The sequence below is a fragment of the Mustela nivalis genome (assembly GCF_964662115.1).
Source record: "Mustela nivalis genome assembly, chromosome: 5".
NCBI lineage: Eukaryota > Metazoa > Chordata > Mammalia > Carnivora > Mustelidae > Mustela > Mustela nivalis.
In genome coordinates, this window is record NC_139024.1 from 12623344 (window position 1) to 12649912 (window position 26569).

At 40.5% G+C, this 26569-nt stretch overlaps 1 protein-coding gene across 11 annotated transcripts in view; it reads left to right on the forward strand.

Annotated features, from left to right (window-relative positions):
- The first annotated feature begins 7734 nt into the window (after positions 1-7734).
- The window catches only part of IPCEF1 (interaction protein for cytohesin exchange factors 1), a 189420-nt gene continuing 170585 nt past the window's right edge, over positions 7735-26569 (forward strand). For 2 of the 11 annotated variants that reach the window (XM_082731400.1, XM_082731404.1), the window contains exon 1: positions 7741-7903. The gene's annotated coding sequence lies outside the window, so the exon portion shown is untranslated. Of the gene's footprint in view, positions 7904-15164; positions 15268-26569 lie in introns of those variants that run through there. The other 9 variants (XM_082731405.1, XM_082731395.1, XM_082731392.1 and 6 more) reach the window with 7 other exon arrangements.

Genomic DNA, 26569 nt, shown 5'->3' on the forward strand with positions numbered 1-26569 from the left:
GGGTGACTTGGGTCGGAGCAGCCAAGGCAAGAGCAGCTTTTCTGCTCTAACCCCTGTCCACTGACTGGAGGCTTCTCTTCTGCTATAACCCCTGTCCACTGACTGGAGGCTTCTTCCTTAGCTCTCCGGTTTTCCCTCCTTGGGGTTCTGGCCTTCCTTCCCTTTTAAAAAGATTTTGTTTATTTGAGAGAAAGAGAGAAGAGGAGCAGAAGAGGAAGACGATGTGGGACTCGATCCCAGGACCCTGGGATCATGACCTGAGCGGAAGGGAGACACTTAACTGACTGAGCCACCCAGGTGCCCCTCCTTCTCTGGATATGCTGTCTTCATGCTATTTGACAATTTCAGACACTAACTACTGACCTCAGGGAGGAAGAGATGGTGGTGCAGCTTGCTGGATAGCCGCCTTGTCTCCATTCTCCCCCCATCACCATCAAACCTCTGTTTTTAGTGCTTCTGTCAGTTATTTGAGTGATTTTAAAAAAAATTTATTTTTTAAAGATTTTATGTATTAATTGAACAGAGAGAGAGAAGGAGGGAGGGTGGGAGAACACAGGGGAAGAGCACAGAGGAAGAAGCAGGCTCCCCACTAAGCAGGGAGCCTAATGATGGGCTCAATCCCAGGACCCTGGGACAGGACCTGAGCCAAAGGCAGATGCTTAACCCACTGAGCCACCCAGGTGCCCCTCTACTCTCATTCTTAATTTATAATTTAGTTCAGAATCAGCCAACTCTTGCCTGTGGGCCAGATGTGTCTTGCTTCCTGTTTTTTGTGCAACCCGAAGTTATAGGATTGTCTTTTTACATTTTAAAATGGGTGAAGAAAAAAAATCAAAGGAAAAAGAATATTCTGGAACACAAGAAAATTATATGCAATTCAAATTCTAATAGTCCAAAATAAAATTTTATTGGAACATAGCCATGTCCATTCATTTCTATATTGTATGAATGCTTTCACACTACAACAGCATAGTTGAATAGTTGGATTGTGACTATTTACTATTTAAATATTTACCCTCTGGCCCTTTTTGGAAAAAGTTTGCTGACTTCTGGTTTAGTTGGTTAGAATAAAAAACCCAAGTACTGTGACCCCGTGTGACCTACCATAACTATGGATGATCTGGCTTCTTTTACATTTCTGACCCTTCTCTTCAGTTCCAGCTGGATATACCACCTTACTCTTCCTCTAGTGAGAAGAGTCTCTGGAGGCCTCAGGACATTTGCACTTGCCATTCCCTCTCCCTGTCATGTCTTTCCTCAGGCATCAGCTGGCTCACTCATTTCCTTCAGACCATTCCTCCTCTCTGTTAGTCCTTCCCTGGCTACCTCATCTCATCGTTAGTGGAATTTCTTTGCTTGACTCTCTGTATTTATCTTCCTTTTTATTTTCTTCCTAAGCACTTAACTATTGAACACATCGTCACTTATCTTGCTTAGAGATCCTCCATCCTGATTGGAGCAGGGCAGAGTTTTCCCTATTGCTCATTGGCTGCTATACCCCCAGGTCCAAACGGTGCCCCAACGTGTGTGCTGCGTGAGTGAATACGGAAGTCTAGGGTGAACTTGAGGTCCTGCAGAACCTCGCTCACTTGCCTTCTAACTCTCAATGCTACGTAGAAGGTATCTGGAACCTTCAGTTCCTTGTGTCTGTGGAAGTGATTTGTTTTCTGTACTGAAGGAGATGCTAGTATTTTCTCTTTGTCTTTGGAATGCGGGACTTTTACAATACCTTGAAATTCTTCATCCTGAGCATTCAGTGAGAACTTTTAATCCAAATATTCATGGACTTCTATTAGGGGAAATCTTACGTTATTGCTTTGATGAGATCTGTGAATACTATTTCTTGAAAGACTTACTTGAATTTATCCCCTGAGCCTTCCATGATAATCCTTATTTGGAAATCATATTTATAATATCAAAATGTTCTTTCTTGTTCTCAGGCTTCTTATTTTTCTTAGCACCCTGTTCATTTTTATGGATACAAGATCTTCATGGCTTTCTAGGGAGACCCATTAGAAGGCCACTCCTCCCACTCTCCTACAACATTTCATGGTTACCCAACAGGGAGATGATGTCATACCCCAGCACATGCTGAGTGATGCTCTGGTAACCAGAATGTGGAGTTTCACTCTGGACTGCTCATAGCCACATACCTTGTCGGTATTCTTTGCATAATTTCACTACTTTTAGAGGTGAATCCTCCATGATATTGCTTGGGGTGGGGGGAAGTGACTGCCCACAGGCTGGTTTGTGTTTGCTCTGTGAAAGGGGGTGCTGATGGAGATGCTTGAAAGGAAAGTATGGGCCGGGGTGGAGCTAGGTTCATACACACTTTCAATCAGTCTTCCTTTTTGTCAGCCCCATCATTCATTCATTCATTCATTTTATTTTATTTTACTTTTTAAAGATTTTATTTATTTATTTCACAAAGATTGCAAGTCAGACAGAGATCACAAGTAGGGAGGGAGGCAGGCAGAGAGAGAGAGAGGGATACAGGCTCTCTGTTGAGCAGAGAGCCTGATGTGGGGCTCGATCCCAGGACACTGGGATCATGACCTGAGCCGAAAGCAAAGGCTTTAACCCACTGAGCCACCCAGGTGCCCCTCATTCATTTATTTAAAATATATATATATATATATATTTATTTGAGTGAGTGCATCATAAGCTGGTGGGGGTGGGCTAGGGAAGGGCAGAAGGAAAGGAAAAAGACCCCCCTCTGAGCAAGGAGCCCTATGTGGGACTCAATCCCAAGATCCTGGGATGACCTGAGCCAGAGGCAGCCACCTGGGTGCCCAGCCCCAACACTTAGTTAGATTTTCAGAGTTGTCTTGGATTTCTGAGTTCTGATCCTTTTGGGGATCCTGCTGCACAGATGGCCAGTTTCTCTACCACTCTATGGAGGCTCTAGTTTGCTGCCCTCCTACACTTCATACCCCTCCTCTGTTCCTTCGTCTTCCAGAAGTCAAGCTCTAATGCTCTTTCTCCAATTTTTCCATTGTTATTTTGGGCTTATATATATTTTATGCTCTTCCCATCCAATTAATGGAGTCTGGGGAGGGATGGCAAAGGGCAAGAAGCATCTGTGATCTGCTGCTCTTGAACTGGAAGTCCAGCCACCTTGAGGATTATTCCTCTTCTATCAATCAGGTGATCTGTGCTCGTGGAATTTAAGGGACTCCAATCCCAGCCCCATAGTTGTGAATGAGGGAATGAGGAGCTTTTGGGGGGATGTCTTTGATGAGGACATCTAAAAGCCTGATAAGAAGCAAGTCCCTGCTACCGATGTCACTAAGTCCTTATCATACCATCTCCGGCTGCCAACCACAGCAGAGCCCAGCAGGGACAAGTCGGGGCAGGAAGGAGACGAGGCAGCGTTTCCCAGAAACAGAGGTTCATGTGAACAAGAGGCCACTTGAGGGAACTTTCATTTTATTCCCGGTCAGAGTGACAGCATCTTCTTGTTATCCTTTCACGCCTCCACAGATTCCATTTCATTTTTGTCTCCTTATGAAAGAAATATAAAGAAATGGAGAGGAAGTCTGCAACCGGAGCCTGGAGTTGTTTATCAAAAGTTCTTTTGAAGAGTTTTCTTTTTTCAAACTATTTTCTATTCCCCAAAGGCCTTCACTTTCACCAAATAGTGACTTTATTATACGTCTTCACTTTCTCCGCTCCTCCAATGGCTCGCTCTTTCCTTCTTCCTGTTTCTTTTCTTTCTTTCTTTGCTTCCTTCTTTCCTTCCTTCCTTTTCTTTTCTTAAAGATTTTATTTATCTATTTGTCAGAGAGAAAGAGAGAGAGAGCACAGCAGAGGGCACGGCAGGCAGAGAGAGAAGCAGGCTCCCTGCTGGGCAGGGAGCCCAGTACGGGACTTGATCCCAGGACCCCAGGATCATGAACTGAGCTGAAGGCAGACACTTAACTGAGTCACCCAGGTGTCCTGGGATTATTTATTTTTAACATGGTTTTTAATTGACATTTGGTTTGTGAGGCATGGGGTATGTTGGGATGTAGGCTATGTTTAATCTGTAAATCCAAACACTTTGAAGAAGGAGAGACACAAAACATGACATACAAAGGATCTCAGTTGGCTTTTGAAAAATGTTGCCAGTTAAACTGCAAATCTAGTGTTTCTGTCTGGAATGTCAGCTGTTATCTGTACATCATCAAATGAGGAAGATCTAGGGGCGCCTGGGTGGCTCAGTGGGTTAAGCCGCTGCCTTCAGCTCAGGTCATGATCAGGGTCCTGGGATCGAGCCCTGCATCGGGCTCCTTGCTCAGCGGGGAGCCTGCTTCTCTCTCTGCCTCTGCCTGCTTGTGATCTCTGTCTCTCTCTCTCTGTCAAATAAATAAAACCTTAAAAAAAAAAAAAAGAGGAAGATCTAAGGTCAATTGAATTATTTACTTCTCTATCCAGAATGACCTTTTCCTCCTTGTCTCCAGTGGTGGCAGGCCAGGAAATAGCCCTTCTAATTGCTTACAAGGGAAGATGGAAGGAATAGTATTCTTTTGTACCATGGGGGTTGTGGAGGCTGTAGCCAGCATTGAAGCCCTGCCTGGTCTTTCTTAGGAGGGACAAGATTATTTGAATGTCAAGAGAAGAGAAACAGGTGTTGAGAAGTTCGAATCTCATTGGCATGGATGCTTAAGGAGAATATATAAACCCACTGAAAAATCCCTGGTTTTGCCTGGAGGCTTCTCATGCTTGTGGTTAGGTGAAGAATTATTTTTTAGATTGAAATTGCAGACTCTAGACTAGTTTTGTAGTTTATTATAGGGTTTGCATCTATGTTAATTACTCTGAGTCTTGGAGATTGAATGATTAGGGTCATTGGATTTTCAGGTCTGAGCAGTATGATCTTGGTAATGAATACAGTGGGCTGTAGGATATTATAATGCCTGGATGCAAGTCTCAGATTTTCTTGTAGCGGTGTAATGATATTTATGGTTTTATTTTTAGAAGGGCTTTCTCTTTTGTTAACATTTGGCTAGACAGGGGCAACTTGAATTTGGGTAAAATTTTACATAATTTTACATACTGTATCTAACCTTCAAGATGGCCCCCTGTGATCCTTGCCCTGGGAGTGCACCCTGTGTGACCCTCTCCTCTTCTCATAAACCCAATGTGGCAAAAGGGATGGTCTATTACTTCTGAGACTAGGTTACAAAAATTGTGACTTCTGTCTTGCTAACGCTGTTCCTGTCAGGAGCTCAACAGAGCTGGGCAAGGTAGAATTGATGAGAGACTGAATAAAAGAACCAGCCACAACTGAGAGACTTAAGGCTTTTATCAATTACTGTGTGGGCATAAGCAAGAGTCTAAAGCTGAAGGAAGCACCAACTACCCTCACCCCCTGCCCCACAATCATTCCATTTGCCACTGGGGAATGGCACACTGGTGGAGTCAAGTGGAGATAGTCTCAGTGTTGAGGAAGTCCTGAACAAAAGGCTCCAGTAGTGTTATGGACCCTAGCAGGTGTGCGGGTGTAGAGGGGGGAGGTGGCTAGGAAGTGCTGAGTAGTAGGAAAGGTATTTTCAAAGAGGCCTCAATAAAATCATCTGAAGAGGACCTTGACCCAAGGTCTCAGATAATGCAGACTGATGTGGGAAATATATTAGGGTTCAAAGCTGATGGCTTTGAAAGAATTCTTAAGACATCTTTGGTGCAAAAAGATGGTTTTACTAAATCATGGGGACAGGACCTGTGGGCAGAAGAGCTGCCCTGAGGTCATGAGAAGTGGCCCATTATATACTTTTAAGTTAAAAGGGGATTTGGGATAGCAAGTCTCTCAGGAATTTAGGAAGCAAGCTTTCCAGGACCTTGGAAGGTAGCTATTGTTGAGAAAAGGTCATTTAGAAAAGGTAGCTATTGTTGAGAAAAGGTCATTTATTACTGTCGAATAAAACCTTAGTCATGAGACCCTTCAGATGTATATTGGTGCGTCATATGTTTGGGGGATGATTGCCAACATTTATCTTGGTGGGTTTAGAGATAAAGGAAGTTTCCAAATAATTTTTACACTTTAGTGTAGACCTACAGGATCCTGGGGGTTGGGCTAAGATTGCCTTTTGCCCCTAGCAAAGTATTAAGGCGGAGGCAGTTGAGTTCTTAGAAAGACATCACTCTGCCTGTGTCACGGATTTGTCAGTGGGCTGTAGGTGGTAAGAAATTAAATTTTTCTTTTGTCTTGTTTCCCACATCAGACATCTGGGGCTGAGAATGTAAATATGAAAAGAGCATGATGGTCCAGGGGACCCCCAAGACCTTCACTGCAACTCCCCTCAGAGACTTCCGTGCACTTGCTGTCATGGAGTCCGGTATGGGGAGGGCAGCTTTCCCCACGAGGCCAGGCCGAGGGAAGCCTTTGTAAGCACCCATAGTCAGGCCTGAAGGGCCACATATAGGACTTTAACCAGGAATGAGAGCTTCTCACTCTCGCTGATGCCCTTTCACTCTTGCTTTTTCACTCTGGTGAAGCCAGTTGCCATGTCATGAGTTGCTGTGTGAAGTCCACATGGTAAACAACGGGGGGTGGCCTAGGTCAACAACCAGCATGAACTGAGGTCCTTGGTCTCAGAGCTGTGAGAAACTGAATCCTACCAACAACTGCAGGAGTGAAGTTGGAAGAGTTTCCTTCTACAGTGGAGCCTTGAGGTGGCTGTAGCCCTGGATGACCCCCTGAGTGTATAGCCTAGGGGAGACCCTTAGCAGGAGAACCCAGTTCAGCTGGGTCCAGTCTTCTGACCTTCAGAAGCTTTGAGGTTATAGGTGTTGGTTGTTTAAAGCTTCAAAGTGTCAACGCAATCAGATAGCGAATATCCATGCTAATGCTGTAGCTCCCACATTTGGAAAATGGCCTTGGTCATGAGCTTCATTCTAGCGGTTTGTTTCCTTTTCTTTGAAAACAGAGTAAAATTATAATGAGATTGTATTCTTTTTTTTTTTAAAGATTTTATTTATTTATTTGACAGAGAGAAATCACAAGTAGGCAGAGAGGCAGGCAGAGAGAGAGGAGGAAGCAGGCTCCCTGCTGAGCAGAGAGCCCGATGCGGGACTCGATCCTAGGACCCTGAGATCATGACCTGAGCCGAAGGCAGTGGCTTAACCCACTGAGCCACCCAGGCGCCAGAGATTGTATTCTTCCCAAGAAACAAGATGCTACTGTTGGAAACAAGATGTGGGAGGGTAGGAATTAATGGGCGAGGAGTTCAAGTATCTCTGACCCCCAGACCATCCTTTCCTTGCCTGGTTGGGGGAGAGACAAGTGCTGTTGTTTGAGAATTTATGATTTGTGCTGCAAAACAGTACAGACTAAGACTTATTTTTATCCTAAAATGTATCTAGACTCTATTGAGAAGAGCATTATGAAGTATTTGGAGAAGAGAAAGAAGAGAACTTTGAAGTAAGATTGAGCCTAAACGAGGTGGGTCATGAACAAGCGGCATCTCCACTGAACCCACTGAGAACAGCTCTGCCAATGTTCCCACCCTCCGTGCCTGTAAATAAACATCTTTGCCTCCCAAACAGGAAAGCAAAACTGAGTAATGTTTTGTGCATGTGTCCTGGAAACAAAGACACTGGGTGGTGTTTAGGGATAAGTGAAATCGGAGAGATGGGACGCGTGCGCTTTGTGTGCTCAGTGCCTTGGATTTGGGAATCGAGGAAGGGATCAATAACGATAAGAGGGAAGAACAAGAAAATTGAGGAAGTAGAGATGACACTTCCTCTTCTTTCAAAAGAGCCTGAGTCTCTGCTCAGCTTCTGATTGTGGTCCTGTGTAGACGGAGCCTCCAGAGCTGAGGCTGCGTTGGGTGGAATCCTAGCCTTTGCTTCAGTGGATTATGAGTTCTCTGCACTCAGGGATAACCAGCCAGCTCTTGGATTTACTCTCTTTTTCTTGCATGTAAGTAAAATCACTCCTTGGCTGAGGTATCAGATGTCGTTGCTTGGCTTATCAAGGTGGCAAAGCAACGGATACCCTAGCACTCTCTCTTTCAGAATAGTGATGAGTTTTAAAATGTGACTCTTGGGAGATGATACAATGTTGGCTCAGTTCTTCATGAACCTGCTTCTGGGAAGTCCAGTGTTAAAATTATTCTTTAATATCCTGGGAGAATGGTTGTATACTCATTCTGCTTTTCCCCTTCCTGAACCAATGTTGTATTGACAGACACTTGGACTGCAGACCATGGGTTTGATTTAGAAAAGCTCAGTTTAACACTTGTTTGGGTCCTGAGGAATATGCCTGGAAACACTCTGTGGCCACCCTCTTTGGAGAAGCTGTGCTCTTTGTGGAAGGCAGGCAACTGGAGGGGATTTTACTCTTAGGGAAAAGTCACAGGCTTGAAATCACACCTGTACATAAATGAGAGGTTAGGTAATGTTGGTCCTGAGGTTTTTACCAAATGCATCTGAAGCATCTGGGTTTCTTCGTGTGCATGGGAAAGAAATGTAGTTGTAGGAGTCAGAGTTACTACCCGCCAAGGCATCTTTGACTGTAGCAGTGGATTTTCTTTTCTTCAGGGCCCATGTGTTCCTACCTACTGCCCTAGGCAGTGCACAGTCATATATAGAGTCTGATTCCTCTACCACTAATTATTTTACATAGAAAATAGGAACAGAAAGAATACGGGTTTCTTTCATGCAAGTGAGGAGGAAAGGGACTTCAGTGTATGTATTTGTCGAGGGACTCATTCTTTAATCGCTGTTCTAATTCTCTTCCTTTCTTTTCCTTGTATATCCAGTGTCTTTTCTGGGGAGGGTGTGTGTGTAAACTGTTGCAGGAAGCTGTATTAAGCAAATGCACATCAGCTAAGTCTGGAAATAGGAAGTTCTTTCCTGTGGTACTTTTCTGTGGCAATAAGAGATAAGAAATTACTTCATGACGATTGCCTGAGACTTTCCTTTTGACGCAGGTTTCCTTGAACAGCTCACTTCTGCTTTCTATCCAGCATGGAGGCTAGGCTATAGGAACTGGTAACGTCAACACAGGCTGACAATTTGCAAGTGTGTTTCACATGCAAACAGATGTGAAAATGAAGAAAATCCTAAACAACAAGCTCTCCATGTTGAAAAAAATTCACAAAAGGGCGGGGGGTTCCTAAACACTGAGCGTTCAAAATAGTGTCTGTCACATAGTATGCTCTCTGTCGGTTTTTATCAAATGGATAAGTGATGGGGATTGTTCCTAAAGTGAGCGTGGTAAGATAGCCTTTTCTTTCTCTCTGTTACTCTGACACTTAAGGAAATGCTTGTTGGAAGTCAAAGTGAAAGAAGAGAAGAGGTGAATATAAAGGGGAGAAGAGAAGAAAGGGTACATTAACATGAACTGAAAAGAAGTGGTAATGGAAATAAAAGCTCTAAGGGTGGCAGTCTGGTCATGACGGAGGTGGTGGTATAAAGTTGAAGCTGGTGGTGGAGGTGGTGGAGGTGATGGTGGAGGTTCTGGGGGGTATGGTGGCGGCGGTGGCGGTGATGGTGGTGATGGTGGTGGTAGACATGGCGGTAGAGTGGAGATGATTCTGGGAAAGCGATATCATATTTCTCCTGGCTAGGAGAAAACACAAACGTGGAGTCGGACCCATCTTTTCAAACTCTATGAGCTCTGGACCTGTAAAGGGGTAATTATAATACTGGGCTTTTGGGGTTGTGCGTGAAGGTCACATATCCGACTGCCCACGGTCTGCTCCTTTATGGGTCGTCACTAAATGGTGTTTGTCAATATATTTTCTTCACCTTTCAAATCATCACAGCCACTTTAAAAATTTAGCCACCGATTTATATTTTCTTCTTTATGCTTTTCAGCATTTTCTAAATTTCATAAATAAGCATGATTTTTTAAAAAAATTATGTATTAATAACAAATGTTATGAGCTTAGTTATCAGGATGGTTAAGCACATGACAGTAGATCTATATAAAGGAATACCATCAATCCACAGATGTTTATGGAAATATTGTCATTTACTAATGCTAAGTAAAAAACAGCAAAAGCACACCTGTTTCAACTATGTAAAAATGTAGAGAAGCAAGATTGAGGTAAATATGCTAAAATGTTACTGTATGATTAGTGGTTTTATAGCTGTTAGTTAAAGTTGTCTTTGTACTTTTCTATTTTTTTCCCCAAGTTTTCCATTAGTTGAGTATATCTGGGCTACCTTAAAAATCTGAATATAAAATAAATGTTGATTTAAAATAAATGAACAAAAATTTAACCCTCTTTTAATCTTTCACCAAAAATAAAACAAAAACAGCTTTTTAGCTGTAGCATGCTAATGTTTGTGGTTCATTAAAATCTAAGTCATGACACAGTTGATGCTATTTAATGTTGTATGGAGATTCCTTCTGAGATTAAGACCGGTATGGAGTCATGTGGTCGCTCTAAAGTGAAAATAAACAAATAAGATCCCATGGAGGCCTGACGGGTCTCATTAGTGGCTAGAATCACATTTTTAAAAATGGGTTATTTTCTCTGGATGATTTATAACAGTCTCTAAACATGTATTGAATGGCTTTCTAGCAAGTTCAACAGTCAATTCCATACCATAGTTCCATAGTTAATAGTTCTAAATTACACTTAGACTTGCCAGCATAAGAGTAATTACTGCTTTAGGGCATGTTGACTTATCTTTATCATCTTGGCATTCACAGGGAGAGATTGGAAAAACGTTTTTGTGAAGTCAAGAGATAATTCTTGTTGTTAAGATCCTGGCCATCTCATCTCACAGAGCCAGTGACAGCCTGTTACCCTGGAGGAGTCTCTGATCAGACTCTAGCCTGGAATCAGACACTCAGGCTCCTAGGTGTTGAGCAATTCTCCTTGGTCTCAAAAATGATCAGGTTAGAGGTATTTGCCATAGAAAAAACTGAGGAACAAATGTGACCAAAGGACAGGCCTCCCAAACTAAATATCCATTGAAATAGAAGTAGGGAAAAAGCAAAATTTAGCCAGTTTAAGCTCACCTCCAAATTACTAGATTGTGGGTAAGCCCTTTCAAAAATGTCTGAATATATTAGTGAGAGCGAGTTAAGATTATAAGCAAAAGAATTAATCTAATAGACGAGAAACCTCCTGCCCAAACATCCCAGCATGGAATATAACTTGCACTAGAAATAGCACAGTAACCTTTTGAATAGAGAGTCCGTAGCATTTTCGGGATACTGCATGTGAGGGGCACGGAATAAGGACTGGCGATATTACTGAACACCTGCTGTGTTCCAGGAACCATAAGCAGCACTTTTACTAGTACATGAAAAATTTCAGTCACTTCTTAAAACAATCCTGGGAAACAGGAGCCCAAAGCCTAGAGAAGAAAAGTACCCTGTCTCACTCCCATGTGAGGCAAAGGCAGAGGCAGAGGCAAAGACTGGTTTCAAACCCAGATCTTGGAGTGTCTTCCCTGTGGCTTGGCCACTGTGTCACAGGGCCCTAGGCTATTTTCATTCACATTAGAGATTTTCTTACATCAGCCAGCAGTCTGAAGCCAAAATTTGGGGCAGAAGCTGGGTTTGAGTAGAGGCATGGTCTACTTTGAAATCTCTTTAAGTGAAATTCCTTTCCATTTCCTGACCGAGAAGGTAGTGGAAAGGACGACTTCTTTCTTCTTCAGGGAACTTCCCATGCCCCACAGGAAGGCAGGTATGGGTAGACTACTTTCTAGGCAGTCTGGTGCTAGTATGTAGGGACTGCCACTCAACCAGAGGGGAAGAAAGAGGCCCGGGGGACAGTAGCATTCATGGCTCTCTGGACCATCCCTGGGTAGTCTGAAACCCCCATCAAGGCAAACGACAGTTTCATCACTGCAAGCGTCCTCCTTGTGGAAGGAGTTATTTATATAACTTATATATAATCTGAAAACATCCAGTTTTCATTTTTAGTGTTGATGGACCCATATTGATGGTGTTTTATATTAGGCTCTGTGTATCCATGGGAACAGCATAGTTCCAGAGGTTAGGAGACCTGGGCTGCCCGTGACATATAACAGTTGGGTGCTACCAAGAAAGGCATTTAACTTCTTTACACATAAGTCTTCTCTTCTAAAAAAAAAAAAAAATGTCTAACCAGTATGTTTTCTGGTGTGAAGGAAAGTAAAAACGTTATAAACCAACAGGGTCTTCTTTCTTCACTCCTGTTCCAGTTTCTTACCATGTAGAGACTCCTTTGGCATACAAGAGTTTTATTGACAGAAGAGGATTAAAGATAGTAGGGGATGTTATGGGCTGAATTGTGCCACCTTCTCCCCAAAAGACGTGCTAAGCCCCAAGCTCCAGTACTTCAAAATGTGACTTTACTTGAAAATTAAGTAGTTGTGGATGCCATTAGTTGAATTGGATTAAGGTGAGCTCCTAATGGATGGGGCCCCTAATCCAGTATGACTGATGTCCTTATAGGAAGGCAGCCCTGTAGAGACACACAGACAGCTCAGGACAATAAAGACCGACATTGGTGTGTCATCGCTTCAAACCAATGATTGCCAAGGAACTGCCACCTGGCACCAGAAGTTTAGGAAAGGGCAAGGAAGGATTCTTCCTGAGGGTTTCAGAGGGAGCATGGCTCTGCCAACATCTTGATTTCCGACTTTTAATCTCCAGAACTGTGACAGCATAAATTCCTGTTGTTTTGAGCCACTCAGCTTATATTCTGTAGTATTTGCATTATGTATTATTTTGCTACGACAGCCCTAGGAAACATACAAGGGTAAAGAACAAAAGTCATTTTCAGTGCTAGTGATAAACTCATCCACATTGTTGGCAAGCACTTCTAGGGACCAAATCCAGCATGACTCACTTCTCTGACTTTAACCTGTGGCATTGGGCCTCAAACAGTAGAGTCACTTCCTTTTTGGATGGGAATGAATAAAGACAGTACACAATGAAACACATTTACAAAATGAAAATCAGGCTATTGTAAAATCTATAAAAGGGCATCTTTTCATAAATTGAATCTAGCTAGAGATTCCAGATTATTGTACCAATGTGGTCATTTGCTAGATAGGGAACATTTGTGTCTAGTTGGGAGGATATTTATTTCCTCAAGTTGTATGTTAGAGGAAAAATTTAAGTATTCTGACTTGGAAGATAATGCAGTGTGATGGTACTTTGGTCCAAATATGAAATCTAAAACTTAAAGCATATAGCAAATGGAAACTCCCCAATTAATATGCCATCAGATCATTAATCAATCTAAAATGGTTTGATCTATAATTATTGAGACCTTTGATACATAAAATTAATTTGGTACCTGCCTACTTATTTTTATTGTCATAAATCTTTGTTGGCAAGGATTTCAAGCATATTCTTGGGTTTCTCTGCAACATAAGAATCTCTTAAATCCCCTTTTCAATAGAGTTTAAATTACCCTAATTCTTATTACCATAATTACCTCTAGCAGAGCAACATTCTTCTAGCAGGAAAACATCATTGTATGAGGCTAGTCATTTAATCTACACAAAATTAAAAATATATTTTTGATTCCTCTTTTTTTTTTTTTTTTAAAGGTTTTATTTATTTGGGAGAGAGAGAATGAGCAAGCATGTGTGGCCAGGGAGGGGTAGAGGGAGAGGGAGAGAGAATCTCCATCAGACTCTGCACAGAACCCAGAGCCTGATGGGGGGGGGGTTGATCTCATAACCCTGAGATCATCACCTTAGTTGAAACCAAGAGTTGGAGGCTTAACTGACTGTGCCTCCCAGGTGCCCCAAGTTTTTTTGTTTGTTTGTTCTGCTTCCCCTTTTAATTGGCCTATATTCAATTTTATTTAGACTTGTTACTCAGTTTATATAATCTCTTTCAAAATGCATGACAGAAATTTGTGAAATTCTATTTTAAATTTGAGCAGGGCAGTTCTTTTTTTCCCTTATAGTGAAGGAAAATTCTTTCTTAGGAGTCTTATGCTCTGAGCTCTAATGTCAGAAAGAAATAGAACATTTAACCATTTATGGGCAAACGTATGTATTGATACTGAACCTTGGTTTAAAATAGGAAAATACAGACATCTCAGAAAGGAGAGCAATGAAGTTGATTAAAAATATTTCCTGGGAAACTCAATTTAACATTGTTCATTCCTATAGAATGTAACTCAGTGCCACACGTCACAACTCACTTGGCTGAACTTATACTAAGTCATGTTTTAAGAAGGAAGCTTTAATCTTTCCAAAAATTGAACTATCACCATGAAAACCATACTTTTTAGGCCACTTGTTTATGATTATTCTGTTGGGATACCTCAGAGCATAGCATAGTATTGGGGAAGTTTGCAATAATTTTTATAGTCTGATGACCATATATAGTAAATTAATTTCTTGAACTTTTTAAAAAAATATTTTATTTATTTATTTGATAGACAGAGACCACAAGTAGGCAGAGAGGCAGGAAGAGAGAGGAGGAAGCAGGCTCTCTGATGAGCAGAGAACCAGATGTGGGCTCAATGCCAGGATCAGAGCCGGCCGAAGGCAGAGGTTTTAACCCACTGAGCCACCCAGGTGCCCCTCTTGAACATTTTTGAAAATTCTGTTCTTTTAGCAAATTAATGGTTGCAACAAGAACATTTTACTAATTCACTTAAAGTGCAGGTCAGTTATAACAACCTTGTTTTTTCTACCTGTTGAACACTTGAAGCAAGTTTTGCTAAAAGCCTTGTTTTCTGGTTCTTTGTGGACCATAAACCCCAAACTCTCTTGCCATTTTCACAAAAAAGAGAAGGCACATAATTGGTCTCACTAGTGAGTATGAATGTTAATCATGTAATGTGATAGGAGACCCTTTTTGAATATTCAACATTCACCACATGCCTATCAAATAACTAATATTTTCCAGGTGTTTCATTGCAGAGAACGAACAAGATTACATTTTAAGTTCCCTTATATGAATTAATTATCTTTTCTTGGTTAGATTTAGGTACAGCCAGCTGTCAAAGAGAAGGATCTGAACTTGAACTCTCTTGGTCAAATGTGGCCCAAGTTTTCCAGCTAGAACTAGATTTCACTCTGGAATGCAAGCTACCAAGGTTTTCTGCAGCCGGATTTTCAGCTTGATTAATCAAGTAGAGCTGCTTTTGCGTAGGTAATGGGGACTTGAGAGGGAATTGTCAAGCAAGGTTTGAGCTAGGCACAAGAGCACCATTTAGTTTTATTTTGTGAACACTCGGAAACATTCCACAGTTATGTACAAATCGTTGCCTTGAGAGGAACGCCAGACTGCAAGCTATTCTGAGCCGGGAAGCCAGCAAGCTAGTATGAGGAAAGAGACACCAGAGCATTTATCAAAGCTGAGTAAGTGAGCAGAGCAAGTAGGCCTTGGGGATTCCCTCTGAGGCGACTTTGCTTTCAAGTTTTGGTATTCTTCCTAACAGCAGGGTTCTAGACATGGGATATGGTCATTTCTACTTTGCATTAAATACTTACTCCTGTGTGCTTTACGTTGGGAGCAAATTAGCAAGAGCTTCCCCTCTCAATCCTGGATGTGGTTGGGCATTAAGTATCTCTGTTTATACCTCATGGGCTCATGTTTCTTAACCATTGCTCTCTCCACTTGGGTCAAGTTTGGGGCGCTTCTCTGTGCTCATCCTCCTGGATTCATCGTCTTTCAGGATTGGTAACATAGTCCAATTCTCACTTCTGTAGGGCTCAGGACTCAGGATTTTCTACCACTTCTACCTTAATGCCCTATCCTCTCTCTTTCTCTCTCTGATTTCTCCCTAAGTCTCTCTGTCAATCATAGCCTCTGATCTGATTTACTTTTTGGTTCTCTGTCTTGCTGTCTGTAGAGTTTCTCTCTTGGGAAGTTCCCTGACCTCAATTCTTGTACAACTGTTGTTTCACAGAATGATTGGAAAACCCATCTTTCCAGTTTTGATCTAACTGGTTTCCCATTCAGTTTCCTCTTGCTAGCAGGGTTGTGGATACACGCTGACATTGATGGTCATGCTTCAAACTGAATTATTACCCAGCATTCTCTGGATATTCTCCTTAGACTTTTCTGAGAATTCATGAAGAGTTGTTAAAAAAAAAATGAACTTGGTGAGGTATAGTTTTTTTTTTTTTTTTTTTTTTTATAGCCATTAGGTTCTCATCTTCCCTCATTTAGGGGTTAATAGCATGTTTCTCCAGTCATACTGTATTATGCGTTGATATTGTGTGCTTGTGCCTGTCCCTGGGTCAAGTTAGGTTTGGTGTCTGATACTTCTCTTCCTGGCCAACTGGTCCCCCAAGTAAGAAAAACTTTCCTCTCTTTCCATGCCTGTTCTCCCCAATCAGTAGTCCCCAGGTAAACTTGGTTGTGGCCAAGTATCTTTTCTTCCCCTTGCCCAGTTTCTGTACTTTCTTTTCATGATTATTTAGGTACCTTGGACTAATTTCTCTGTTGAGCTCTACCCCTTGCTTGGCTCTTCAGCTTGTGCTGAGTCTCCTGGTGCAAAGGAGAAATTCTGTGATTCTTTGGCTTACTTGAATGTTTTATATGCCATTTAGCTGTCTTTTTATTATGCAGATATTTCCATTGAAAATCTGCTCTATTCTCTTGAAGAGCCTAGAGAAATGTCACATATTGATATTTTGGGATCTGTATTTTAGGATTAGGCAAGTAGGAAGCTGCTTTCTCAAAAATAGTTATCTAAATTTTGTGTTTGCTTTTGTTTTTGTTCTATTCTATCATAGGGAGACCTCCTACTAAATCCTAAATGCTTGTTCACATGGAAGCTCTGAGCTGTGACTGCTTCACAATCTACTGAGTGTGTGTGTTTATTTTCTTATATTGATACAAAGACTTTGTACTGTCTGTACGAGGGGCAGACAGTAACACATCCATTGAGGAAACTTAGGCTCAGAATGGTTCAGTGTTGTGTCTAAGCCATACTGTTAGTGAATGACTGAGCTGAGTCTTGAACTCCAGTTGGCTGTCTCTTACAGGAGGTTTTTTCCCTTTGGAGAATTCTATTGCGTAGCTTTTATCAATAAGTTGTCTCTACTGATTTAACATCAAGGTGAAGTCTGAGTTCAAGCCTAATCATCTTCTGCCCCTCACTGTCTCCTAGCTGGGGTTATCCCATCAAGCATGTGTTCTCAGCCTTACACTTGCCTGGGTTGGGAGGCCCCTACTCACTTGTCTCATAAGCTTGATGTTAATGCTTACTGCATGGAATCAGACGCCAAACACACTTTAGCTAGGAGGGAATTTAGACTCTGTTTACTCTAACACTGCCACCTTATGGGTGGGGAACTGAGGCCCAAACAGATTCTGTGATTTCCCAAATGTGTACAGCCTTTTGGAAGTGAGGCTCGGTTCACTGCCTAGATTTCCTGAGTCCTAGATGTTCTTCACTGTGAAATCTGGGTTAACATGAACCCATTCTTGGAAGAGAAAGGTCTTTAAGTTGTTATGAGTTAGTAACACCAATGTGAGAATTAGCCATTCAGATTCTTCCAAGTGAGCACTAAGTCAGATTGCCAAACCAGCTGGCCTGCATGTGGAGCCTTGAGCTGATAAATCCTGATCCAGATCCCCTAAATATTAACGGCTGAATATAAGGGCTGCATCATTTATTTTTTAAGGGTTTTTCAACTCTTCTCATTTAAAATGTCTTTTGGGTGCCTGGGTGGCTCAGTGAGTTAAGCTGCTGCCTCCGGCTCAGGTCGTGATCTCAGGGTGCTGAAATCGAGTCCTGCATCAGACTCTCTGCTCAGCAGTGAGCCTGCTTCCCTCTGTCTCTCTTTGCCTGCCTCTCTGTCTACTTGTGGTCTCTCTCTGTGTAATAAATAAATAAAATCTTAAAAAAAAATAAAATGTCTTTCTAGATAGTGAGATATTGTTCTTTGAGTAGGAAGATGGTAGATTTACTTTATTTCATCCTTCTACTCTTCTTAAACTCTTTCTTTGTCAAGGCTTTGCATGCACAAGTTGTCCAGGTTGAGGGCATGGTCTGTGACAGAGGAAAAATTGAAATGAATTGGCCGTGTGAGGATGTAGCCCATGACTTTAGTTTCAGCAACACTCTGAAGACCATCAGGAAATGAAGCCCATCTAGTTTTGCTGTCCTTCGATAAAGTACAGACCTGTGTTTGCACAGGTAGGAGTTAATGCTGGCTTTTCCATTACAGCAAGTTTCTTCCAAGTCTCCCTAACCACCATCCCCTTGTCCCCATGAAGCCTGCTTCAGAGTCAGCTGAGTATCCAGAATTTGCATTTTGAAGGCTTCCCAATTACACATCTCTTTACTGACAGCTTTTCTAGATCCTGTAATGCACCCTTACAACAGAGAACCCTACTCAGGCTCCCTTTCTCTCTTGTATCTCCCTCATTGACAACTCCTTTTAGTCTCAGAAGGTATTTTTGATGACTTTCTATCTGGTAGTTTCTCTGTGATTTGGAGGTCTGCATAAGATGGAGGTGGAGAAGGACACTCTTAATTGGCGTAGCAAAGATGGGAATTCAAGCAGAACCTCTACAAAATGCTTGAGTCTTTGAAGGAGAGAATCTCTTCAAACTTTTTCAAGATATTTAAATCCGAAAATTTTCATTTTTATTTACTTTTAAAGATTTCTTTACTTATTTGAGAGAGAGAGAGGGAGAGTGGGGTGGGGGTAGGGGCAGAGGGAGAGGGAGAATCTCAAGCAGACTCCCTACTGAATGAGGAGCCCCATGCAGGGTTAGATCTCACCACCCTGAAATCATGACCTGAGCCAAAATCAAGAGCTGGAGCTTAACTGACTGAGCCACCCAGGTTTCCCAGAAAGATTTTAAATACATATCCCAAACAACCAATTTTAGTTTCTTGATTTATTAAGTTTAGACTCTCAGGTAAGTATTTGTTATTCACAGGCTTTCATCAGAAGTTGCATTTGCTTCTAAAAGTTATCCATAGGCCAATGTCTTGCAGGGTATGTAGTAGGAAAATGTCATGGTCCCTGATTTCTTAGTTGCATTTGTCTAAATGTGAATTAACGAAATTGTAGCAGAATATTCTTGATGGGAACTGTGTCATTTCCATATGGAAATAAGATTCCTTTATTAAGGTTCATCTTTAGCTAATAGACTAGAAAATGCTGAGTCAAACTTTAGGACTAAGCAAGGCTGTTTTTGCCCCAGGAAGTATTGGAAGCAATGTGTAGTGATAAAAGTTAAGAGGTAATCATCACGTAGAAGAGGTAATCATCATGTAGAATTCTGGTTCCATGTCTGAACATACTCGTGAGGGGCCCTGTCAGAGAAAATTCTTGGGCTGGTTTTAGAGTCGCAACCAGTAGAACTTTCTTGGGCCAAGGGTTAGTTGAAGGAGAGGCTATGCTTTTAAAAGTACTGTTGGTATTCTGTTAAAAGGAAGGTTGTTTCCCATCCTATTTTGTTTTGAGAGAGTGGTGTGAATTGGATCTCTTTTATCCAATTCACTTTAAAAAAAATGGATTCTGCCTTTGTTGTTATTGGTTATTGTTGTGTTGTATCAGGCAAGATTATCCCTATGAGGAAGTATTCTATTCTGGTAGGCAATATGGGATTTCAGTTATTTCCACCCCACACATACTTAGTCTTTTCATTTTCTTCTTGCCCGGGGAACAAGAGCATGCTCCTTGCAACAGAGGTATGTTGTGCAGGTGGAGGTTTCGGGTTAGCTAGGAGCTAATAAGAAATTTTAACAGCATGGAGTTCCAGATTGGGGCCAGAAAGTGCTCTGGAGTTTGCTGAGAGGAAAAGAAGGATTGAAAACTGAAACTGGTCCTGATTTGACCTGAGACTATACGTTCCCCTGATGTCAAGAGATCTCTTAATTAACATAGAGTTGTCAAGAAATCTATAGTTTTCTTCATTTGCTTCCTCAGCCTTTGGAGACTTTGGACCATAACAAAAGCTGGTGTGGGACTGTTTAACGGTCAAATAGGTAGAGATTCAGGTAAGAAATACCCCATTTTCTTTTTTGCATGAGCAATCTAGGAAATCGTGTGAATAGTTAAAAATGTTATTCTTAGTCATTTTACAAGGAGGTAACTTCAAATTTTTTCCTATTTCCCAGAAAAATTAGAACGTAAACCAATACCTTTTTGCACAGTTTGGTATCGAAGATTGTTTCTTTTTGTAGTCTGCTAAGATTTATGCTTAGTAGCCTTGAAAAGAGATTTAAAATATTTTTCCTGGGTATTTATAATAAGCCAATCAGTGTTTTAGGCTGAATATCACTCCGTATCATGTTAGTCAATCATAAAGCATATTTTGGAATTCCCTAACCAGATTATTATTTACTTCACTGTGTTTTGAATCATTCAACAGCATTGAAGGCTTAAGTTGCTTCATTTTTCTAAGGTGAAATCAAGAATCTAGCATAATAAAGTGGCTTGGGAACCTCAGATATCATCTGGCATCAACTCATATTTCAGACAGAAGAACCTGAGACTGGACAACATGGGAGTCTTCAGTGAGGTCACAGTGCTAACTGGTGGCAGAGGGAAGAGAGGAAGAAAGAGAGGCTCCCAGGTTAGGCAAACTTCTTCACGAAGGATTTTGTGTAGGGCCACTGATAAGCTTGTTCCAAGAATTCTCTGCCTTTAGTGCCTGTAGTTCTTGGTCACGCTGCTTCAAAGAATGAAGAGGTGGACCGGATGAAGAGTGGTGGGCAGCAGAGGAAGGCTTATTGAGCAATAGCACAAAGCTCCCAGAGAGGGAGGGAGGCCCGAGAGGGTTGCCCCAGGAGTTTCCAAGTTCTAGGATTTTTATGAGTGCTTTTGCGGAACTATCTTAAGCAATCAGGGTGTGCTGAGTCGTGCCAATCAGGGCTCTGGTCACGTATCTGTCTACCTCTTTGGTTAATGTCTACGTGCTGATGGTCTTTTTGGGCTGACATCTGGGGACTTCTGTCTTAATTGCCCCTTACTTGTGATAAGGATGAATACCTTGTGGTTAATTGTCTTATTTTAGAATGTTTTGCAGAAGTCACTTCTGGAAAGCCTGCAAAGCAGAATGTTGATGTGGTCTGTCAAAGCTGTAAAACAGGGTGTCAGTGCTGTTTGATCTTGACTGTCTTGACTCCATACCTTCCTGTTGGGGACTCTGGCCTTGACTACCTGACTGTCCAACTCACTCATAAGATGCTGCCATGCCTTGTAAATCTTCAATGTAGAGAAAAATTTTAATTGTGGGTATTTTTTTTTAAAGATTTACTATCTATTTTTAGAAAGAGAGAGAGAGAAAGAAAGAGTGAGTAGGGGGAGGGGCAGAGGGAGAGAATCTTTCAAGCAGACTCCTCACTGAGTGAGGAGCTCAAAATGGGTCTTAATCCCACCACCAGTGAGTTCATGACCTGAGCTGAAACCATGAGTTGGAGGCTTAACCACTGAACCACCCAGGCACCCATAATTGTAGGGGAATTTAATAATCAGCTTTCCCCAATTTATTGGGCAAGGAACACCTTCCTGGCAGAACTGAGCAAGCCTAGGGCTCATTAACCATACTTTAGAAATACTGTTTTTTACCTTACTCCACCCTTCAACCAAAATATGCTGTTTTTGTTTTTGTTTTGCAAGTTAAACAATCATAACAGCTGTAATTTCACACTTTGTTGGCCCCATTCTTCTATATCTAGGGGAAAAGATACGGGAATGCAATGGAAATGAGAACAGTAAGTGACTCTGGAATTGTTTTTGTTCTGAATCTTCAGGACTTGAATTAGATTTAAATCCTAAAAAATGAATTTACTGGTAAGAGAAGGAGAAGCTTCTTAATTCTCTCAATAGGTAAACCATAAAACAAAGGCAGAGAATCAGCAATGTTTTGTTGCAAGGAGAGCAAAATTATTAAATGATATGAATACATATGGAGGCATATAGGATGAACCTTGTCTTGCTTCTTCTAACTCAGCAAAGCCCATCCAAATTATGATTATGACAGCTGTGTCAGTAAGAAACTATAGCAACTACTTTATATGAAACTAAGTATATTCACTTAAATTAAGAAAAGGGAAGAAACATTCATGAAGTTTCAGTCAAAATTACGGAACAGGATTCATTAGAAACTTTTATTATCCTCTCCCCAGGAGCATGTTAGCGCTCTGAGGACAGAGAGTCACGTTTGTTGCCCACTATCTGTATTCCCTGTGCTTAAAAGAGTGATTGGCACAGAGCCGATGTAGATATTTGTTGAATAAAATAGTTTATTTTATTAACTAGTCATTCTTTATTGATAAGGTAATGCAGACATTCATTTAAAAATTTAAACATTATGAAAGAACACAGGATAAAAAGTTATGTTTACTCTTCCAGACTATGTTTACTTCCAGACTCCCATCATAGAAGAAACCATGGTAACCCATTTGCATAATGTTTTTCTAGAATGTTCTATGCATATCTAAACATATATACATATATGTGTGTATATATACACATATACATTTATATATATGGTTGTTTTTAAATAGGTAGAGGCACACTATATAGATTGTTTTAATGTTGATTTTATTCAATTAAATATCTAAATGACATAGATTTTAAGAATTGCTTCCAATAAATGAAAAATTATATAGTATTGACATTTTGTTTTTCATTTCTTCATGATTTCATGTTATAAACGATTTGTGTTTCTTTTCTATGAATTGCTTCTAAGTTCTTTGTCAATTTTTCTATTGATTTAATGGTCTTTTATAACTGACTTGTAAGAGGTCTTTATATATGAAGGAAATGAGCTCATTGTTGTATGTGTTGAAATATTTTTCCCAGTTGATCATTTGTCTTTTGACTTTTTATGGTATTTTTTTTTCTGTGCAGAAAAAAACCATTTTTTATGTAGTCATATTCACTAATCATTTTGGAATTTGGGTTTTGTATATTGCTTAGGAAAGCTTTCTAATCTCCAAAAGGAAATAAATTCTCCCAATTTGCTTCTAATAGTTTTATTATTTTATATACTCAAATCTTTGACTCACCTCAAATTGAATTTGATAAAAGTTGGCTTTATTAGATGTTTTCCAAATGGCTCATCAGTTGATTAAGCCATATTGCTAAATTTTAATGTATTTAAGCATTCATTTAAAAAAATTAACTTTGTTATTAAGGAAAATTCCAAACTTATAAAAGTAAATAGTGAAGAGTGAGGAAGATGACCCGACAGGCAAGATTTTGACATTTTTGACTTTATCTGAAGACTGGAAACCTTCATTTCTTTCAGTTTAACAACTTCAGCTGTGCAGGTTGGAATAACAAGGGTATGTTATTTAAAACTGACTCCTCACATCACTCCCAATAAGTAAAACAAACAACCATTTCCACAAAGGAAAACTTAAAAGTTTTTGTAATTTTTAAATGCTGTAACAGTGATGATCACAGGGAGCAAAATACCAAACAATATAATTCCATTTCCATCCTTATTATCTTTCTATTACTCTTCACTTCATGATCTTGGAGGTACCTCCAATCATATGGAAAAATCTGACTCATGAAGAACAACATTAACAGAATTCATTTTGTTAATTTCCTTAAAGTCTAAGTGGATTTATGAAGAACAGCTAATGCTTGGATGACAGTACATGTTGGTGTATTTCATTATTTTGTATTTCTGACACTATTTTTTATTTTTATCTTAAATATTTTTCAACATGTACTTAGTTAGGTTTGGTGAATGGAAGGCACAGCTAGTGTTAAAATGTGCTGCATTAAAATATAATCATTGCCAGAGAATGAGAAGATAAGCCACAGATTTGGAAAAATATTTGCAAAGGCATATCTGATAAAGGACTGCTATCCAAAATACACAAGGAATTCTTAAAACTCAACAAAAAAAGAAAACAAACAACATGATTAAAAAATGGGCAAAACAGAGGTGCCTGGGTGGCTCAAACCTTTGGCTTGGGTTGTGATCTCAGGGTCCTGGGATGGAGCCCCGCTTCAGGCTCTCTGCTCAGTGGGGAGCCTGCACCCCACCTCTCTCTGCCTGCCTCTCTGTCTACTCATGATAGATCTCTCTGTCTAAAAAATAAATAAAATCTTTAAAAAAATGGGCAAAATATTTGCACAGAGACCTCACCAAAGATACAGAACAAGTACACATATGAAAGATGCTCAACATCTCACCTTGTTAGTGAAATGCAAATTAGAACAACCTATTAGAATGGCCCAAATCTAGAACACTGACAGCACCGTATGCCAGAGGGGATGTAGGGCAACAGGAACTCCCATACATTGATGATGGGATTGAAAAAGAGCACAGTTATTTTGAAAGACATTTCAGTGGTTTCTTACAGAACAAAATCTGTCCTTGCCATACTATCTTTCAATTGCACTCCCTTATAATTACCCAAAGGAGCTGAAAACTTGTTAGCTGCACAATAGATGTTTGTAGTTATTTGGCAGCATAGTTGCCAAAACTTGGAAGGAACAAAGATTTCCTTAAGAGAGGAATGGATAAACAAACTGGCACATCCAGACCATGGAATATTATGAGGTGTTAAACAGAAATGAGTTATAAACCCATGAAAAAACATGGAGGACATTTAATGAATCTTCTAAGTGAAAGAAGCCAATTTGAATGACCTACAACTGTATCACATCCTGGAAAAAGAAAAATTATGGAGACAGTAAAACACACAGAGGTTGATGGATTGAGGGGAGGGAGAGGATATTTAGGGCACTGAAAATATTCTGTATGTTACTATTCTAGTAGATACACAACATTACTGATTTTTCAAAACCCATACAATGTACAATACCGAGAGTTACCTGTCATGTGAAATGTGGACTTTGGATGATAACGAGGTGTCAATGTAGGTTCATCAATGGGAATGTATCACTGGTGGCAGGAAAGTCTCATGGTAAGGTGAGTTTTCTAATTTTTTCTGGCAGTTTTTTATCAGTTTTTGCTACATTTATTTTGAAATTCTGTTATTAGCTGTATAAACGTCTTGCATTTTTAGACCTTTTTAAAATTAACATATAAAGTATTATTTGCCCCAAGGGTGTAGGTCTGTGAATCATCAGGCTTACACATTTCACAGCACTCACCATAGCACATACCCTCCCCAATTTCCATAACCTAAGCACTCTCTCCCTACCTCTCTACCCCCTAGCAACCCTCAGTTTGTTTTGTGAGATTAAGAGTCTCTTATAGTTTGTCTTCCTCCCAATCCCATCTTGTTTTGTTTTTTCCACCCCTACCTGCCACGGCCCCCTGCCCTGCCTCTCAAATTCCTCATATCAGAGATGACATATGTTAATTGTCTTTCTCTGATTAACTTATTTCACTTAGTATTAATACCCTCTAGTTCCATCCATGTCACTGCAAATGGAAAGATTTAGGTTTTTTTTTTTTTTGGCTGCCTAGTATTCCATTGCATATATATATATACCACATCTTCTTTATCCATTCATCTGTTGATGGACATCTAGGTTCTTTCCATAGTTTGGCTATTGGACATTGCTGCTGTAAACATTCAGGTACACATGCCCCTTCAGATCACTACATTTGTATCTTTAGGGTAAATACACAGTAGTACAATTGCTGGGTTGTAGGGTAGCTCTATTTTCAACTCTTTGAGGAACCGCCATACTGTTTTCCAGAGTGGCTGCACCAGCTTGCATTCCCACCAACAGCATAGGAGCATTCCCCTTTTTCTGCATCTTTGGCGAAATCTGTTGTTTCCTGACTTGCTAATTTTAACCATTCTGACTGGTATGAGGTGGTATATCACTGTGGTTTTGATTTGTATTTCCGTGATGCCAAGTAATGTGGAGCACTTTCTCATGTGTCTGTTGGCCACTTGGATGTCTTCTTTACAGAAATGTCTGTTTGTGTCTTCTGCCTGTTTCTTGATTGGATTATTCTTTGGGTGTTGAGTTTGATAAGATTTTGGATACTAGCCCTTTATCTGATATGTCATTTGCCAATATATTCTCCCACTCTGTTAGTTGTCTTTTGGTTTTGTTGACTCTTTACTTTGCTGTGCAAAAGTTTTTGATCTTAATGAAGTCCCAATAGTTCATTTTTGCCCTGGCTTCCCTTGCCTTTGGCAACGTTTCCTGGAAGAGTTTGTTGTGACTGAGGTTGAAGAGGTTGCTGCCTGTGTTCTCCTCAAGGATTTTGATGGATTTCTGTCTCACATTGAGGTCTTTCATCCATTTGGAGTCTATTTTTTGTGTGGTATAAGGAAATGTTCCAGTTTCATTCTTCTGCATGTGGCTGTCCAATTTTCCCAACACCATTTGTTGAAGAGACTGTCTTTTTTCTACTGGCTGTTCTTTCCTGATTTGTCAAAGATTAGTTGACCAGAGAGTTGAGGGTCTATTTCTGGGCTCTCTATTCTGTTCCATTGATCTATGTGTCTGTTTTTCTGCCAGTACCATACTGTCTTGATGATTGCAGCTTTGTAATAGAGCTTGAAGTCTGGAATTGTGATGCTACCAACTTTTTTTTTTTGGAAGCATTCTTTCCATTTTTATTTTTTGGAACAGTTTTAGGAGAATAGGTATTAATTCTTCTTTAAATGTTTGGTAGAATTTCCGTGGGAAGCTAGCTCACCCTGGGCTCTTGTTTTTTTGGGAGATTTTTGATGACTGCTTCAATCTCCTTACTGGTAATGGTCTGTTCAGCGTTTCTTTTCTTTCTTTT